The sequence below is a fragment of the Molossus molossus genome, unplaced genomic scaffold (genome assembly GCF_014108415.1).
Source record: "Molossus molossus isolate mMolMol1 unplaced genomic scaffold, mMolMol1.p scaffold_m16_p_10, whole genome shotgun sequence".
Taxonomy (NCBI): Eukaryota; Metazoa; Chordata; class Mammalia; order Chiroptera; family Molossidae; genus Molossus; species Molossus molossus.
In genome coordinates this window covers 33,282,838-33,300,629 of record NW_023425345.1, presented here as the reverse complement: position 1 = coordinate 33,300,629, position 17,792 = coordinate 33,282,838, and positions in this window count along the sequence as shown.

The window sequence follows — 17,792 nt, the reverse complement described above, 5'->3', positions numbered from 1 at the left end:
TTGAGTCCAGATTCTAGATGCACTTAGAAACTGGTATTCTGGGGGCCTAATTTCAATAGTCAGACTCTATCAAAATTCATAAAATTTCACTGGTTTTATTGATGGTTCCCTCTCTGTAGCCTCAAAATCATAATAAACCTAGTCTGGACAATGAAGATCAACCTGAACAGGTGAGAGACCCTCTAAACCTGAACACAAGAAAGGTGTATTCTTTTGTAACAGACAACAGCAATATGTCATATTGGTGACCCTTAAAGAAATGGTAAAGATTCAGAAGTAGGTACGTCTTTAGGCCTTTGTTGCTTTACTCTTTAGAAAGTTTAGCGAGGAGAGGAGATAATCAAGAAGAGTCCCACCTTGTTATAATGCCAAGCAGATTACTTGAGAGCTATCAGTTCTGAAAAATTGCTTGAAAGGAAGGGTAATATTTATATATAAACACTCTGGAAATCAATAATTCCATTTAAATTTATCTTTTGTCATATCTAGTAGAGTGCCATGTTTACATGAAATGCCTACTTTGTGCTTTAGGAAGGTAAGAACGAAATGAGTTGGTTGTTATAATTGATGTATAATCTTATCTTTTACTTGAAGAACTGGGCAAGACAAATTACTGCTGGCTAGAATAAAAGGAAGAAAGAAGAAAACAGAATGGAAAACCTTATAGCCAAAAATGTGGAAAATGAGGCTCAGGCAAAGAGTGAAGAAAGTCAGTGGTGGTTTTTAAAAGAGAATATTAATGACAGAAACTCAAGTACTTTCAAAATTGAATTACTAAGCTTGGAGCTGGAATTGTCTTAGCCAAATCATACACATACATTACTTTCAAATTGTAAAAATGGCCTTGGTGCACAAATGAAGTTTTCAATGTTTAGTTATGGATTTAAAAGCAAACTATTATTAAGCTGATAAAGCATATTTCTTCACAAGAATAATACAATTATGTACAGGTGGAAAAACTTACTTTCACTTAGAATAAACTGAATTTTAGTAATATAATAATTACTTCCAGTAATAATAATTCTTACATACTACTGTAAACTTATAGTTACATGATCTGAATTAAAATGTCATGAATGTATAAAACAATGAGTCACAAATGTTTTAAAAAACAAAACCTTAATATACACAGAGTATTCACATGCTATAATTCATTAGTATATGAATTTTTACCAAGCACAATTCAATGTGCTCAACTCTGACACAAACATGGGTACATCCAGTACTGTTTCAACTCTATTGTTAATTTATTTTGGTGACTGAATCATGAGTTTTTCTTATGCTAGGCACTAAATTAGCTCTTTCAAACCACTAAAAGATGACATACAAATCTGAAGTAGGGTTTTTAAATAACACTTGATGGTTAGGGAGATTACTAAATACTGTTGACTCTTGTCATAAAAATGTGACCTCCATATTCTGTTTAGAAAACCACAATCTATCTAGTCATGTCTCAAGTTCCAAGAAAATTAATATAGTAGCATCATCTTTCTTTAACACTGATGTAAGAATGTTGAGGTAAGGATTAATTTAGATACAATTTTAATGTTCGCTTATGTGATACTGTTATACAAAATATCAACAGACCACCTTGACAAGACTCCTTTTATGAATTAATTAGTTCCTCCTTGGTTTTAAATATTTGTATGAAGCATGTAAGATCTATAAGCTTAATGAGCTGAGGAAGGGAAAGGCACAATCAAAATATCTCTTGTATGGCAAATCGAGTCCCATTCCTCTTTAAATTGCAGTGGCTAGAACAGATCAGGGAGGAGAGTATCTAATCAATCAGATGATAGGACTTGTGCAGTGCCCTTCATGCAAGATGATCACAGGGCACTTAACTTTAAGGCAACTCACTTTCCTGACTACAACAGAAGGGAGGCAGAATAAAACAAATTAGTCTAAGACTCAAAAATGCCAAGGGCCCTATTAAGTATAAAAAGCTAATAGGGTATGCTTACACCCATAAGTATGTGCATGTGTCTCAGAGAGTGGCTGTGTAAAACGAAATTAGCAGCACATGCTGCTTTAGCAAGACTATACAGAGTTTTCTTGATTCATAAAACCTAACTTATGAGGAAATCTCACACAAAACAATGCAGCTTTAAAACGGGAGGTAGGTGGAAAGACAACAGGGTTACTTAGATGGCAACACCATTTTTTCTTTTTTTTAACATCACCAAAGCAATTCGTGTTACGTTTTGATGCTATACTGGTGGAAAACTGAAAAACAAACAAACAAAGAAAAGAAAAACATACCTTCCATGTGTCAGTATTTTATGCACTGGGTGAAAATTAGTCAGAGAGAAAGTTTATTTTAGTAGTAATATCATGTGAAGGCTTGGTGATTTACCTGCAACTTTACATCCTCCGTTATTTTCTATTTATTAGTATTTCATTAGTCTAGTCTTTTCTTTAAAAAATATACTATAAAAGAGGCATCCTATGTGATTCATGGATTTATAATTGAAATCACTAATGGAGGCAATTGTTAAACTATATCCAAAGATAGGCTGCAAATATACATTGTGATATTTGTACTGCAACTGTAGTAAACTTATTAAAACATTACCCTTTAAAAGCCCTGGTATAAAAGAAAAGGGGTTAGGTTTTTTTTGCATATGTGTTTTATTTCTAGTAAGTGAATAAAATATGGAAAAAAATAAAATAAAAACACATTACATATTTTCTTACAAATAATGTTTCAAAATTCCATTTCTTTTATAGAGTGAGAAATCACAAAATGAGAGGCATTTGGGGATCTGTTTTAGTTAATAAGGAAACCAGACGGCTGTAACATAGAAGGCTCAAGATTATAGGCGAGTCTGACAAATAAATGGTCAGTAAGAATTTATCAATCTTTTCCATGTGTCCACAGTTATGGAATTGCCACTATCACCAAACTACACCCAAGCCCCTGGCTAAGACTGACCCAGTGGAAACATCATGGTGTGAATGATGCAGGACTGGGAGGCCCCCTCATAACTCCTAGGCAATAATCCTACCAAGAAAGCACCCCCACACACACATTGTACATTGTAGATTCTCACAGTGATCATCTGCATCCAAAAACTGTTCCATTTCACCACTTAAGGAAGCAGTTCATCTCTTAATAACGGTCTCAGCAAGTTTTATAAACAGCCCCCAGTGAAAGAGGTTCATCAATGCACTATTGCAGGTCATTGAAATCCATACCTATCCAAATTATTCTTAATAGTAATACTAATGGCCAAGTTTTAAAATTAGGTAGGCAACACTACATTCTTTGTTCTGCAGATGAAGCACCCCAAACAGAGAGGTCAATTTATTAAGGTCATTACTGTTATTATAGGCAAGCTGAGATTTGAAAACACATATATTTTATTCTAGAATACTCATTTTAAACCACTATTCCAAATCAGGATAGATAAAGTATGTATTAAAGCAAGCATAACTTACACGTATGACAATGAAAGCAAAGTAAAGACAAATCCAGGAAGGAAAAACAAAATTAAAAGAAACCCTCTCGTGCAATTGCCTAAGAGGCTACTTATGTGATTGATTTAACAATCTCTATAGTTTGTCCTCAACTCTCCAAAGCAGAGCCTCCCTAACAATAACCTGGTCCCTAAGAACTTCTGCACTGACCAAGGAGAAGGTGTTTGCCTATCTGGCTTTCTGTCTGTGGTAATAGTGGCAATGGCTTCCCCACTATCTCTGTGAGAGACTCTTCATGGGGAAGACAGAAGGAAACAACGGGGGGGTCAGTCTTTTGTTTCCCAGGGCACCAACTCTCTATTTGAATGTTTCCTCATCCCAGCTACCATCGCCTTGTGTGACATCTGCCCCGTTTGGAAGGCGTATTCCCCCACCCTCTAGGAATAGAGTTAAATGATCTGCTTCCCTCTGCAGTTACTAATACACATAACTTATGCATTGTTTTGTTTTTGTAGTGCCTTACATTACTATTTGAAGGCATTTTTAAGGAAATAAGATTAAAATTTTGAGCTGAAATTTAACATGTTTTTTTTTTTTTTTTTTAACTAGCTTTATGTTTGTAGAACTTAAACTTTTCTCCTAAAGACCATTCAAAAAGGCTCCAAAGAAACACAAGATCTACCTACTTTTACTAGCCTGGATATTTATCGCTGGTGAAAAGTTATTAATTCCTCTCAAAAGAACTACCATGAAGGAGAGTTTTCAAGATGTGAAGTTTGCCTTTAGGAATCTATACGTGTGAACACTAACAGCTCTCTTGGAGCATAATTTTCCACTGACATCCCCCAAAAGTAAAAAATTTGGAAGGCAGAAGATCCTTGCCTGTGGAGATTCACCATCCACGACTCTGAGTGTCCATGAGTATTCCCGAAGGTCTCATAATATGTAATCATTTGTACGATCTGTTGAAGCATGCGTTTCAATCACTGCAGGCTGTTTTGCCTAACTCACAACTGAGTCTTGCCAACCTCCAAGCATCAGCATTTCGTCATGCATGTCATCTTCTCTGCTCATCCCTGGGAACCATTAGGGCAATTAAAGTAAAATCCAAAGCTCTTAAATGGCCTACGCATCCCTATATGGTCTGCCCCTTTCCACCCCACCCAACTTTCTGGCCGTACATCAAACTGCCCTACTTTGTGGTCCCTCTGCAACCACACTGGCCTCCGCACTGGACACAGGACGTGCTTCCTGAGTGAGACATTTGCCCTTGCCATTCCCTTGGCCTGCAGTAACCTTTCTCCCCCCTGGTATCTACCTGCTTGGCAGACTCCCTCAGGTTTCGTGTCTGCTCTTAGCATTTTATCAGGGAGGCCTTTTTTGACCCTAATATCAAAAGAAGACTCCCAATACTGAGGCTACTTATCTCCCTTATCTCTCTTCATTGTTTTCATGGTACTTATCACTATTTAAAATATTGTATTTACTGGCTTGTCGTCTCTGTGAACCCTCCTACAGCCCACACTGTTCCTCCCAGCCTCCTGCTTCTTGGCCCTCCGGAACTCCTATATTTCTGTTACCAAGCCTCTGGGAGCCCCAGGATATCCTTCTAGAAAATTCCTTTCTTCTTCAGTAGTCACAGTCTAACCAAAATCAGCTTGTACTAAGAATCTCTAACTGGTACACCAGATTTCTCATCCCTAAAATGAAAGGGGGTTGTTTCCCTTCCAAAGGACCTTTTGCAAAAAGAGAATGTTTTTTAAAAATGGAGGTGCAGGGTTCTTAGAAAAAAACAGTCCCTTTGGATGCTGCATCGAAAGTCATTTTCTAGTTACAATTAGATCCCATGATTTGGGGGGGGGGGGGAGCATGGTTATCATACCAAACAGCAAATTACTTAATGAACAGATAAAAGAGTTCTGGCAAAAGGACATTCCAAAAACTAAAGCTCACGGAGGCAGGCCGAGCTTGTGGTGCCTTGGAAATTGCACTCGGACTCCAGCAACCCCACCTCTGTGAAAGTGTTTCCATCAGGGATGTGAAATCCAACATGCACTGGCGCTATACCCCCAGCTCCGACCTGGACTGTTAAGGCTACTTTTGATAATCCTCTCCAGCCTCCTCAAGGCAGAAACATCAAAAGGGCACATCAAAGCTCCCAGTCACAGTGGAGAGAAGCCCTGCAAACCAGGTGGCAACTTTTTTCTTCAGGCTCCACAACAAATACAAGCTTCAGGCCTTCCCCCAAGGAGGAGAGAGTAATTTTTAAAACTTCTCAGCTGCCTGCCCTGAGGGAGGAGAGAGACACCATCTTTGCAGGTAGAGGATGAAGCCACTTCTCCTAGTCGCACATTTCTGAGAGTTGGAGGGCTGTACTAACCACACACACAAAAAACCACACACGTGCAAGAAAAGTTTGAGCCGTGCTTCACGGGCGTGTGTATTTTAAAATGCAAATAACAAGAGCTGAAAATGATGAAGCGAGCATGTGCTGTCTCACTGACACGCGAGACAGGCAATTAATGAAACTCTGGGCCACAGTATCAGCTGCCTGCTGACTTCTGCAATTGAATTAAAACTATCATAAGAATAATACAAGGACTTGCCCTTGTCCTTCTTGTCTATGTGTTTATTTAATTTTCTGTCCAACTGACTCTCAAATAAATTGGAAACAGCTGCCATTTTTTGATTCAGTAGCTCCATTACCCCCTTGTGACATCATTCTGGGCACGAACACTAACAATAGGTCATTATGTAGCAATTACTTTATTGATTTATGGAAGTTTTTAAGCTCCATCAGGAATATGCACATTCAAGGGGGAAAAAGACCACTTCTGTGCTCTTGTTAAGGAGAAAAACTGAACTGCAGTGGCTGGAATAATGTTGCTCAGAGGGGACCTTCCTTACAGAGGAAAACTATGGGAACAATTCTTGTTTTGTTGATTTTCTTGAAGTAAGAGAGAGAGAGATGGGGAAAGACTATAAAGTTTGAAAGTTATAGTATCCATAATTGAATGAAGTAACTAAGTAAACAGATGACTCAAGTGCTGCTATTATGTAATAGGGGGACTTCAGTGATATAATAGACGTTACCTAAAACAAATTAACAGTGTTGAAACTCCCATGACGAATGAACTTTGTGAGCTTACACATAACATTTTAAGAATACCACTGCATAAAAACATGCTTTCTTTCTCAATTCAAAGGGATATCATAAGACTTCACATTGCAGTTAAAGGCCTGCCCCAAACCATTCAGTGGATCATATTTTAACTGTCTGTCAGTTCTCAGTCTGGCTGTTTACTTGGGCCTCTCTACATAAAAATAAGCAGGAGTTTTCCCTCTTGTAAATAGCTGGCTCTATTTTACACTCTTCTAGTCTGGGAAACTCGGGTCTAAAGATAAAAAATAAAAAACAAATAACATGCCCCCTGGGTAGTGAGTTAACAGTGAGATTCTAACCCGATGAACTGAGAAACAGCCTGCCTGCGTTTTGAGGAAAATGGTGGTTCTTGATTGAAATCTGTATCTGAGATTTGTTGGCTCCCACTGGAGGTCAAGAGTTGAATACCCTGGCTCCACTGTCAATGCCCTAATAGAGGAGCCATCCTGTGTCCAACATCTGGCTCAGTGCCCACTGGAGAGAGCAGTGATGGAAGAGACATCCCTTGGAAACACATGAAGCTCTGGCTTGTCCTAGGTCAGTAACCTGGGGGTAAACAAGAATGCTTGTGCGTTTCAGAGGTAATAGATAGCACACCAGGAGCTTGAGCTCCTCCCATTAATTTTGTCTGAGTTCTGACCAGATCCTGAAATGGATTAGGAAGTAAAGAAAAGTAGTAAGTGATCTTGCTTAGAAAATCCATCTTCTTAACTCATAGCTCAGACATGTTTTATGAGTCCTTGGTCATTCACAAGTCTCAAACCTCATACTCTTAAAATAAATGCCTAAAAAGTGATTTAGGGGAGAAAATCTCCTTTCTACTCTGATTGTGAAAACATTATTAAGGGTCTTCTAGATAGAAAGTATACTCCGTGGGAAAGGATATCTAATAAACACTAAAACTGAGACTCGCTCCAGCAAAAAAGCAAAAGGAAAGAAAGGCATGAACTCTGGAAGCTTACGTGCAGCTGGGACCCCTGCAGGACAGTTTAAAAGAAACACAGATGACCTTATGTAATAATACAAAAATAAATTGAAAAAAAACAACACTGGACTTCACATTAGGAGACCTAAGTTATAATCACAATTATGCTATTAATTAGATGTGTGATCTTCAGTCATAATTTTCCTATTTTTCTCAGTGATGGACTAAAGAAAGTGGGTTAGATAACACATAGTCCCTTGCACTTCTCACAAACCCCATAATCCTGATAAATCATATATCACACAACTTCTTAGCTGAGTTCCTATGCCATGGTTTATAACTATATTCCAGCTAAAGTCTGAAAACAGTAAATGAGTCCCTGTTTATAATTCCAAAGAACAAGAATATTTTATCTTGCTTATGCACAACACATCTTTCACACATTTGAATGTCATAATTGTTGCACTCCTCACAAGACAACCCAAAGCCATCTACTCTTCATCAGGAAAATATTTCTACTCATGATAAAAAGCACGTGTTAACATTAAGCCTTTTGTGCTGAAATATTATATCTAAACCACCAAATTGTGCTTCTTTGATCTTTATAGTAATATTTATAAATTAAAATATTAGGAGGATGTAAACTAAAGGGAACATTTCATTTGGGATGATACATTTAATTGAAATCTTTGTGAAATATATAAATCTGGAGCCATGCCTTCAAGCAAGACGAAAAGAGGCCATTCTGTGGGACAATAAGAGCACTAACAAAGACGTGGGCACAGTGAGGAGACTGGACTGTGTGAGGTGGAAAGGGTGACTATGTTAGAAATAAGTGGGGTTTGTATGACATGGTATATAATAAATGAGGGTTGGGATGCCATTAGCATATATAAACGGATTCTACCTGGCTTCTGAGGAAATGCATGATTCAAGAACGGTCTAACGAAGACTATGTTGTTAGCTGTATAGTGAGTAGGTTGAAGAACAGAGGTATTAGAAACAAATAATCAACCAAGATATAGTTAACACAGTCAAGGAATGAAGTTTAAAAACTCTGGACTAGCATAATGACTATGGAAATAGAAAAGAAGGCTCAAATCCAAAAAAACTAAGTGAGAAAGAATTAATAGCATATGAAAACTGAAGCCAAATAAGATTTTTAAAAAGGAAGTAGTAAAAAATAACTACCAGATAAATGTCCCAGAGAATTAACTGGACAGTTGAGTCATTGGGAGAGGACCACAGAAGGAGGGAGAATGTTTATTTTATTGAATTCAGGGTATAAGTGTCCCACCAGAAGTACAGCTAAGTGAAAAGATCTATTTAATAAATAGATATAGAAGATGGGTGAAAGGTCAGCGTTGAAACATTACTTCTTTATTCAGCTAACATTTGTCAAACATCTCTTATGAGCCAGGCACTGAACTTGATACCAGGAATAAAGAGAAAACAGGCATAATAGCTGAACTCCAGGAATTTTTGTCTAGTGTAAGAGATAGAAAGTTACTTAGCTACTTATAGCATTCTTGTAATCAGAGGTGTAGAATATATAATCAATATTACTCATCATAAACCAAAAGGAGATAGATTCACGAGTCACATTTAAGTCTTTTATCCATTTTGAGTAAGTTGATGGTCTAGTTTCACTTTTTTGCATGTAGCTGTCCAATTTTCCCAACACCATTAATTAAAGAGGCTATTATTGTAAGCTCTTGCCACCTTTGTCAAATATTAATGGAACATAATGTCTTGGGTCAATTTCCAAGTTCTCTGTTCTGTTCCATTGATCTATATGCCTGTTTTTGTGCCAGTACCAGGCTGTTTTGATTACAGTGGCTTTGTAGTATAACCTGATATCCGGTATTGTGATCCCACCTACTTTGTCCTTCTTTTTCAAAATTGCTGTGGTTATTCTGGGTCTTTTTTTGTTCCATATGAAGGGGACTCTAGTACACTGCTGGTGGGAATGCAGACTGGTGCAGCCTCTATGGAGAATAGCATGGTTTTTCCTCAAAAAATTAAAAATTGAACTGCCATTTGATCCAGTGATCCCACTTCTAAGAATATACCCTAACAAGCCTAAAACACCAATCAGAAAGAATATGTATACCACTATGTTTATAGCAGCACTATTTACAATTGCTAAGATCTGGAAACAGCCCAAGTGTCCATAATTCAATGAGTGGATAAAGAAGCCATGATACATATATACAATGGAGTACTATGCAGCTGTAAGAGAGGAAGATCTCTTATCCTTTGAGACAATATGGAGGGATCTCGAGAGTATTATGCTAAGTGAAATAAGCCAATCAGAGAAAGACAAATACCACTTGATCTCACTTATTTGTGGAATATAATGAACAAGGTGGGCTGATGAATGAAATAGACATAGAAAGGTATACGGTTCAGACTGACAAACCTCAGAGTAGAGGGGCGGGGCGGATGGATGGGATGAACCAAAGAACTTATATGCATATAAGCATAACCAATGGACATAGACAACAATGTTAGGGAGGTGGGGGAGGCGGGATGGGGAGGAAAGTGTCTGGGGGGGGGAAGAAGAAACATCTGTAACAAAAATAAATTAATAAAAATTGGAAAAAAAAAAAGGAGATGCTCATAGCCCCTGTGTGAGTTTGGGGAAGAAATTTGGGATAATGCCTGGAGTAGGGGATTGTACTCAAATGGCAAGACAGAAGGGAGAATAATCTAGAAATTACAGCTTAAGCATAACAGGTAGTGGGACAAAATAAAAGAAATATTAGAAAAACTAAAAACAGTTTACTATCATCATTTGTATTCAATATCATATGAATTCCTATCTTGTGAAAAAAAAATAATGAAGATTGGAAAGAAAAAAAAGAACTGTCATCATTCACAGATGATTCTGCATGTAGACTAAACCAAAAGACTCTACACGCAATATTTTAAAATTAGTAAGTCAATTTAGCAAGGTTACTTTATTAAAGGTCAATGTTCAGAATTAATGTATGTCTTTATGCTTCTAACAAAAACTGAAAAATTAAAATTAAAAAACAATATTATTTAATATTGCAACAAAATGCATCAAATACTTACAAATAAATATAATAATACATGTGCAAGACCTTTGTACTAAAAATTATAAAATAATTCTGACATAGAGAACTAAAAAATGGAGAAATATACCATGTTTATAGATGGGGGGATTCAATGTTTTGAATTTTGAAAATATACAGATCAATTATTTGCAAATTGATCTGTGTATTTAATGTAATTATAATCAAATCCTAGTGAGAGTTTGCAAAAACTGCTAAATTGGTTCTACAATTACATGGAACTATAAAAAACCTAGAAAATCAAAATAATCTTGAACAAGAAAAACAAATATTGCCCTACCAGGTCTTAAAACTTTTATAAATCAAAAGTTCTTAGAACACGTACAAACTGAAACAGCAGAATAAAATAGAAGGTCTGGAAACAGACCTCAACATGTACAATCAATTGCTATATGGCAAAGGTACCAATGCAATTTAGTGGGGGGCAGAATGCTCTTTTTAATAAGTGGTGTTGCATTAATTGAATATCTACATTTAAAAGAATAAAACTTGAACTGTCTTTCATGCCACACACAAAAATTAATTCAAGATGCATCACAGGTCTAATTCAACACAAGGATCTTAAAGAAGACATAGGAGATCATCTTCATGATATTATTTTTAAGATTCTGTAAGTGAAACATTAGAGCACAAGCTTTACATGAAAATTTTTTAAATTTTGATCTAAGATTAAGTTCTCAAATTAAGAACTTCTACATATCCACAAAAACATATTTAAAACATATAAGAAACTTCTACAAATAAAAATAACTACAGAAAAACCATTTTTTTATGAATTTATTTTTGTTACAGATGTTTCTCCTTTTTTCCCCATTGACACCCTCCTCCCCATGTCCCCTACCCCATCCCCAGCTTTGTTGTTTATGTCCATCGGTACATACATATAAATTCTGTGGATTATCTCTTCCCTCCCACCCACACCCCCTCTTCAGAGAGGGTTGTCAGTCTGTACCCTACTTCTACCTCTCTGGGTCTACCCTGTTCCTCAGACTGTTATGTTCATTATACTCCACAAATAAATGAGATCATGTGATATTTGTCTTTCTCTGCTTGGATTGTTTCACTTAGGATAATACTCTCCAGGTCCTTCCATGTCATCTCAAAGGATAAGAGATCTTTCTTTCTTACAGCTGCATAGTACTCCATTGTGTATATGTACCACCGTTTTTTATCCACTCATCTACTGATGGACACTTGGGCTGTTCCCAAATCTTAGCTATTACAAATAGTGCTGCTATAAACATAGGGGTACATATATTCTTTCTGACTGGTGTTTTAGGCTTCTTAGGGTATATTCCTAGAAGTGGGATCACTGAGTCAAATGACAATTTAATTTTTAATTTTTTGAGGTAACACCATAGTGTTTTTTCATAGTGCCACACCAGTCTGCATTCCCACCAGCAGTGTACTAGAGTCCCCTTTTCTCCACACTCTGGTCAACACTTGTTGTTCGATGATTTGTTGATGGTGACCATTCTGACAGGTGTGAGGTGATACTTCATTGTTGTTTTCATTTGCATCTCTCTGATGATTAGTGATGTTGAGCATTTCTTCATATGTCTCTTAGCCATTTGTATGTCCTGTTTAGAGAGGTGTCTATTTGGTTCCTTTGCCCATTTTTAACTGGGCTTTTTGTCTTCCTTTTGTTGAGTTGTATGAGCACTCTATATATTTTGGAAATTAACCTCTTATCTGATGTATCATTGGCAATTATGCTCTCCCATAGAGTGGGTTGCCTTTCCGTTTTGGTGGTTGTTTCATTTGCCATGCAGAAGCTTTTGAGTTTGATGTAGTTCCATGTGTTCATTTTCTCTTTTGTTTCTGTTGCCTTAGGTGATGTATCAGTGAAAATTCTGCTGAATATGATGTCTGAAATTTTGTTAACTACATATTTTTCTAGGATTTTTATGGATTCATGAGTCACATTTAAGTCTTTTATCCATTTTGAGTTTATTTTTGTGTATGGTGTAAGTTGATGGTCTAGTTTCATTTTTTTGCATGTAGCTGTCCAATTTTCCCAACACCATTTAGTAAAGAGGTTGTCTTTACTCCATAACATGTTTTTGCCAACTTTGTCAAATATTAATTGAGCATAATGTCTTAGGTCAATTTCCAGGTTCTCTGTTTTGTTTCATTGATCTATATGCCTGTTTTTGTGCCAGTACCAGGCTGTTTTGATTACAGTGGCTTTGTAGTATAAACTGATATCTGGTATTGTGATCCCACCTACTTTGTCCTTCTTTTTCAAGATTGCTGTGGCTATTGGGGAATTTTTTTTTTTTTTTTTGGTTCCATATGAACTTTTAAAGTATTTGTCCTAGTTCTGTGAAATATATCATTAGTATTTTGATGGGGATTGAATTGAATATATAAATTGCTTTGGGTAATATGGAAATTTTAATGATGTTAATTATTCTAATCCATGAACAAGGTATGTGCTTCCACTTTCTTATATCTTCTTTTATTTCTTTTTTTTATGTCCTGTAGTTTTTTGCAAATAGATTCTTTACTTCTCTGGTTAAGTTTATTCCTAGGTGTCTTAATTTTTTTGCCATGATGGTAAATGGGGTTGTTTTTTTACTTTCTCTTTCTGTGAGTTCATCATTGGTGTATAAGAATGCCGTCGATTTCTTGACATTAATTTTGTATCTTGCTACTTTGCCAAATTCATTTATTAAGTCTAGTTGATTTTTGATGGAGTCTTTAGGGTTTTCTATGTATAATTTCATGTCATCTGCGAATAATGACAGGTTCACTTCCTCTTTTCCAATTTGGATCCCTTTTATTTTTTCTTCCTGTCTGATTGCTGTGGCTAAGACTTCCAGTACTATGTTAAATAAGAGTGGCGACAGTGGGCATCCCTGTCTTGTTCCTGTTCTTAAGGGAAATGCTTTTAGTTTTTGCCCATTGAGTACAACGTTGGCTGTAGGTCTTTCATATATGACCTTTATTATGACGAGATATGACCCTTCTATTCCCAGATTGCTGAGTGTTTTCATCAGAAATAGGTGCTGAATTTTGTCGAATGACTTTTCAGCATCTATTGATATGATCATGTGGTTTTTATCTTTCATTTTGTTTATGTGGTGTATCACATTTATTGATTTGAAAATATTGTACCAGCCTTGCATCCCTGGGATGAATCCCACTTGGTCATGGTGAATAATTTTTTTGGTGTATTGCTGGATCCGATTTGCTAGTATTTTGTTAAAGATTTTGGTATCTATGTTTATCAGGGGTGTTGGCCTATAGTTTTCTTTCTTTGTAGTGTTTTTTTTTTTGGTTTTGGAATTAGAATTTTGCTGGCCTCATAAAACGAGTTTGGAAGTCTTCCTTCTTCTTGAATTTTTTGAAATAGTTTGAGGAGAATGGGTGTTAGTCCTTCTTTGAATGTTTGGTAAAACTCCTCCTTGAAGCCATCTAGGTCTGGACTATGTGTTTCTTGAAATGTGTCCATTTCGCTTAGATTATCAAATTTGTTGCCATATAATTGTTCATAGCATTTGTTAACGATCCTTTGTATTTCTGTGGTATTAGTTGTTACTTTTCCTCTTTCATTCCTGATTTTGTGTACTTGGGTTCTCTCTTTTTGTTTCTTAAGTCTAGTTAAGGGTCCATCAATCTTGTTTATCTTTTTAAAAAAACAGCTTTTTGTTTCATTGATCCTTTGTATTGTTTTTGTTTTGTTTTGTTTTGTTGGTCTCTATGTCATTTATTTCTGCTCTGATCTTTACTATTTATTTTCTTCCTTCTACTTGCTCTGGGGTTTCCTTTTTGTTTGCTTTCTAGTTCTTTAAGTTGTGAGGTTAGATGGTCTGTTAGAAATTTTTCTTGAGAACTATAAACTTCCCTCTCAGAACTGCTTTTGTTGCATCCCATAGATTTTGTTGTTGTGTGTTCATTTTCATTGGTTTCCAGGAAGTTTTTAATTTCCTCCTTGATCTCCTTGGTAACCCATTCATTGTTTAATAACATGCTATATAGCCTCCATGTGTTCAAATGCCTTTGCATGTTCTTGTTGCAATTGATCTCTAGTTTCATGCCACTGTGATCTGAGAAGATGCTTGATCTGATTTCAATCTTCTTGAACTTGTAGAGACTTAGTTCGTGTCCTAACATGTGCTCTGTCTTTGAGAACGTCCCATGTGCACTTGAGAAGAATGTGTATTCTGTAGTTTTGGGGTGTAATTCTCTGTAGATATCTATTAAATCCATTTGGTCTAGTGCTTCATTTAGAGTCTCTGTTTCCTTGTTAATTTTTTGTCTAGAGGATCTATCCAGTGATGTCAGTGGAGTGTTGAAGTTCCCCGCTATGATTGCATTGCTGTCAATTTCTCCTTGAATCCTCCAGAAGATTTTCAATATATTTTGGTGCTCCTATATTGGGTGCATATATGTTTATCAAGGTTATATCTTCCTGTTGGATAGCTCCTTTCAATATTATGTAATGTCTTTTTTTGTCTCTAGTTATGGACTTCATTTTGAAATCTACTTTATCAGATATGAGTATTGCTACCCCAACTTTTTTCCCCTTTTCATTTGATTGGAAGATTTTTTTCCATCCCTTCACTTTCAACCTATATGAGTCTTTTGTTGTAAGGTTGGTCTCTTGTAAACAACACATATATGAGGCATGCATTTTAATCCAATCAGTCACTCTGTTTCTTTTTATTGGAGCATTTAATCCATTTATATTTAAGGTGATAATTGATATGTACTTATTTATTGCCATTTTTGTTTAGTGTGGTTATAGTTTTCTTCCTATTCCTTCTAATTACAGCAGTACTTTTAACATTTCTTGCAGTGCTGGTTTAGTGCTAATGTATCCCTTTGGAATTTTTTTTTTTTTTTCCTAGGAAGCTCTTTATTTGATCTTCTATTTTGAATGATAGCCTTGCTATATAAAGTAGTCTTGGATTCAGATCCTTGTTTTTCATGACCTTGATAACCTCATGTCATTCCCTTCTGGCCTGTAGTGTTTCTGTTGAGAAGTCAGCTGATAGCCTGATGGGGTTCCTTTGTAGATAACCTGTAGCTTATCTCTTGCTGCCTTTAGGATTCTCTCTTTGTCTTTAATTTTTGGCATTTTAATTATTATGTGACTTGTGTGGATTCTTCTTACTTGGGGCTCTCTGTTCTTCTTTAATTTGAATGCTTTCTTCCTTCACCAAATTAGGGAAGTTTTCTGCCATTATTTACTCAAATATATTCTCTAACTCTTGCTCATTTTCCTTTTCTTCAGGGACTCCTATGATGTGAATATTATTATGTTTCCAGTTATCCCACAGTTCTCTTAAGCTGTCTTCCTGTTTTTTAATTGTTTTTTTCTTTTGCTTTTCTGATTGCTTGATTTTTTCTACCCTGTCTTCTAATTCACTGATCTGGTCCTCACCTTTCTCTACTCTGCTGTTTAGTCCCAATATGTTCTTTATTTCTGCTATGTCATTCTTCCTTTCCACTTGCTTTGTTTTCAATGCTTCTATATCTTTACTCATGGTATTGAGGTCCTTACCCATACTGTTGAGCTTCCTCAAGATCATGACTCTGAACTCTACTTCTGATAACTTGCTTAACTGCATTTCATCTATCTCATCTTTGGTAGAGGTTTCTTGTTCTTTCACTTGGGATTTGTTTTTTTGTTTCACCATTTTGGCTATATCAGTGGGTTTTGGAGCCTGTGGGTGTTGGTGTTCTGCTATTTGTGGCTTCCTCCTCTGGATTTGGATGAGTGTGGGAGGACCCACATTAAACACCACTGTCAAGTCTTACTTTCCTTGGTAGATTTGCAAGCCCAGGAAAGTTTCAGTTATCTGCTAGCTTTTTGCCTAGAGGCTATTAGTCTCAGTTACTTGATAAGCCTTGGGTTGTAGCCCTCAGTTGAATGGAAAACTCCCTCAGGTGTTCGGGGTAAGAGGATTTCTCAAGGGTGGGGCAGATGCTGGTAGTTAATGAGCCTCAATTTGCATTTCAATGGCCAACCTGGGTGGGGTTGAATCTCCAAGGCAGGGGCTGCTGCCTCTCCCCAGAGCACTGAGAAGGAGTGTGATTCCAGTTTGGTCCTGGGAGATGGTCTGTGTAGCTTCCATTCACTCCACCGCCATTTTGGAATCTCTCGAAAAACCATTTTTTAAATGGAGGAAAACATAAATAGGCAAATCAAAAACCAGGGTATCCTCGAATTAAAAAAACAAAACAAAACAAAACAAAAACCTGTATATCCAAATTGCCTATAAACATAAGCAATGTGCTTGACATTGTTCTTCCTTGGAAAAATGCAAATTAAACCAAAATTATATGCCACTACATACCTTCTAGAGTTACAAAATTAAGAAGGACTAACGATACCAAGTATTGGTAACTTAAACTCTCATACATTGTTGGTAAAAGACTAAATTGATATATTAACTTTCTTCTTCTTTTTTTTTTATCCTCATTTGAGGACATTTTTTCATTTTTTGTTCAGATAGAGTGAGAGGGAGAGAGAGAAAATCATCAATGTGAAAGAGACACATCAAGTGGCTGCCACCTGCATGACCATCCAGGGCAAAGAGAAACTGCAACAGAGGTACGTGTCCTAGTGGGAACCAAACCTGGGTCTTTCTGGACCACAGGCCGACACTTTAACCGCTGAGTCAAACTGGCCAGGGCAAAATTGATTATTAATTTTAAAAGCTTTCCGGCAACATCTATTAAACTTGAATATTTTCATGCAAAAATTCCAATCCTAGGAATATGCCCAACTGAAATGATTGTTTATGTCACCAGAAGATAAGAATGTTCCTAACAGCATTATTCACAAGAGCAATGAACTGGAAATAACCAAAATGTAATAATAGAACGGAAATGTCTATTATCAATAGAATGAATGAATAGATGATAGTGTGTTCATATGGTGGACTACTATATAACAAGAAAATACAATAAACTACTGTTATGCAAAATGAACTCAATGAATCTTAAAGACATAATGTTAAGCAAAAGAAACCAGATGAAATAAAAATGCTTTTTCATGATTCTATTTATATGAAGTTCAAAATAAGTAAAACTAGTCTTTCAACAAAATGTGCTAGAACGATTTGGTGTACATATGCAATCAAAACAACAAAATCCTTGGATCTATACCTCAAACTATATTAAAATTAACCCAAAAGAAATCATAGACCTAAATGTAAAGTTGAAAGCT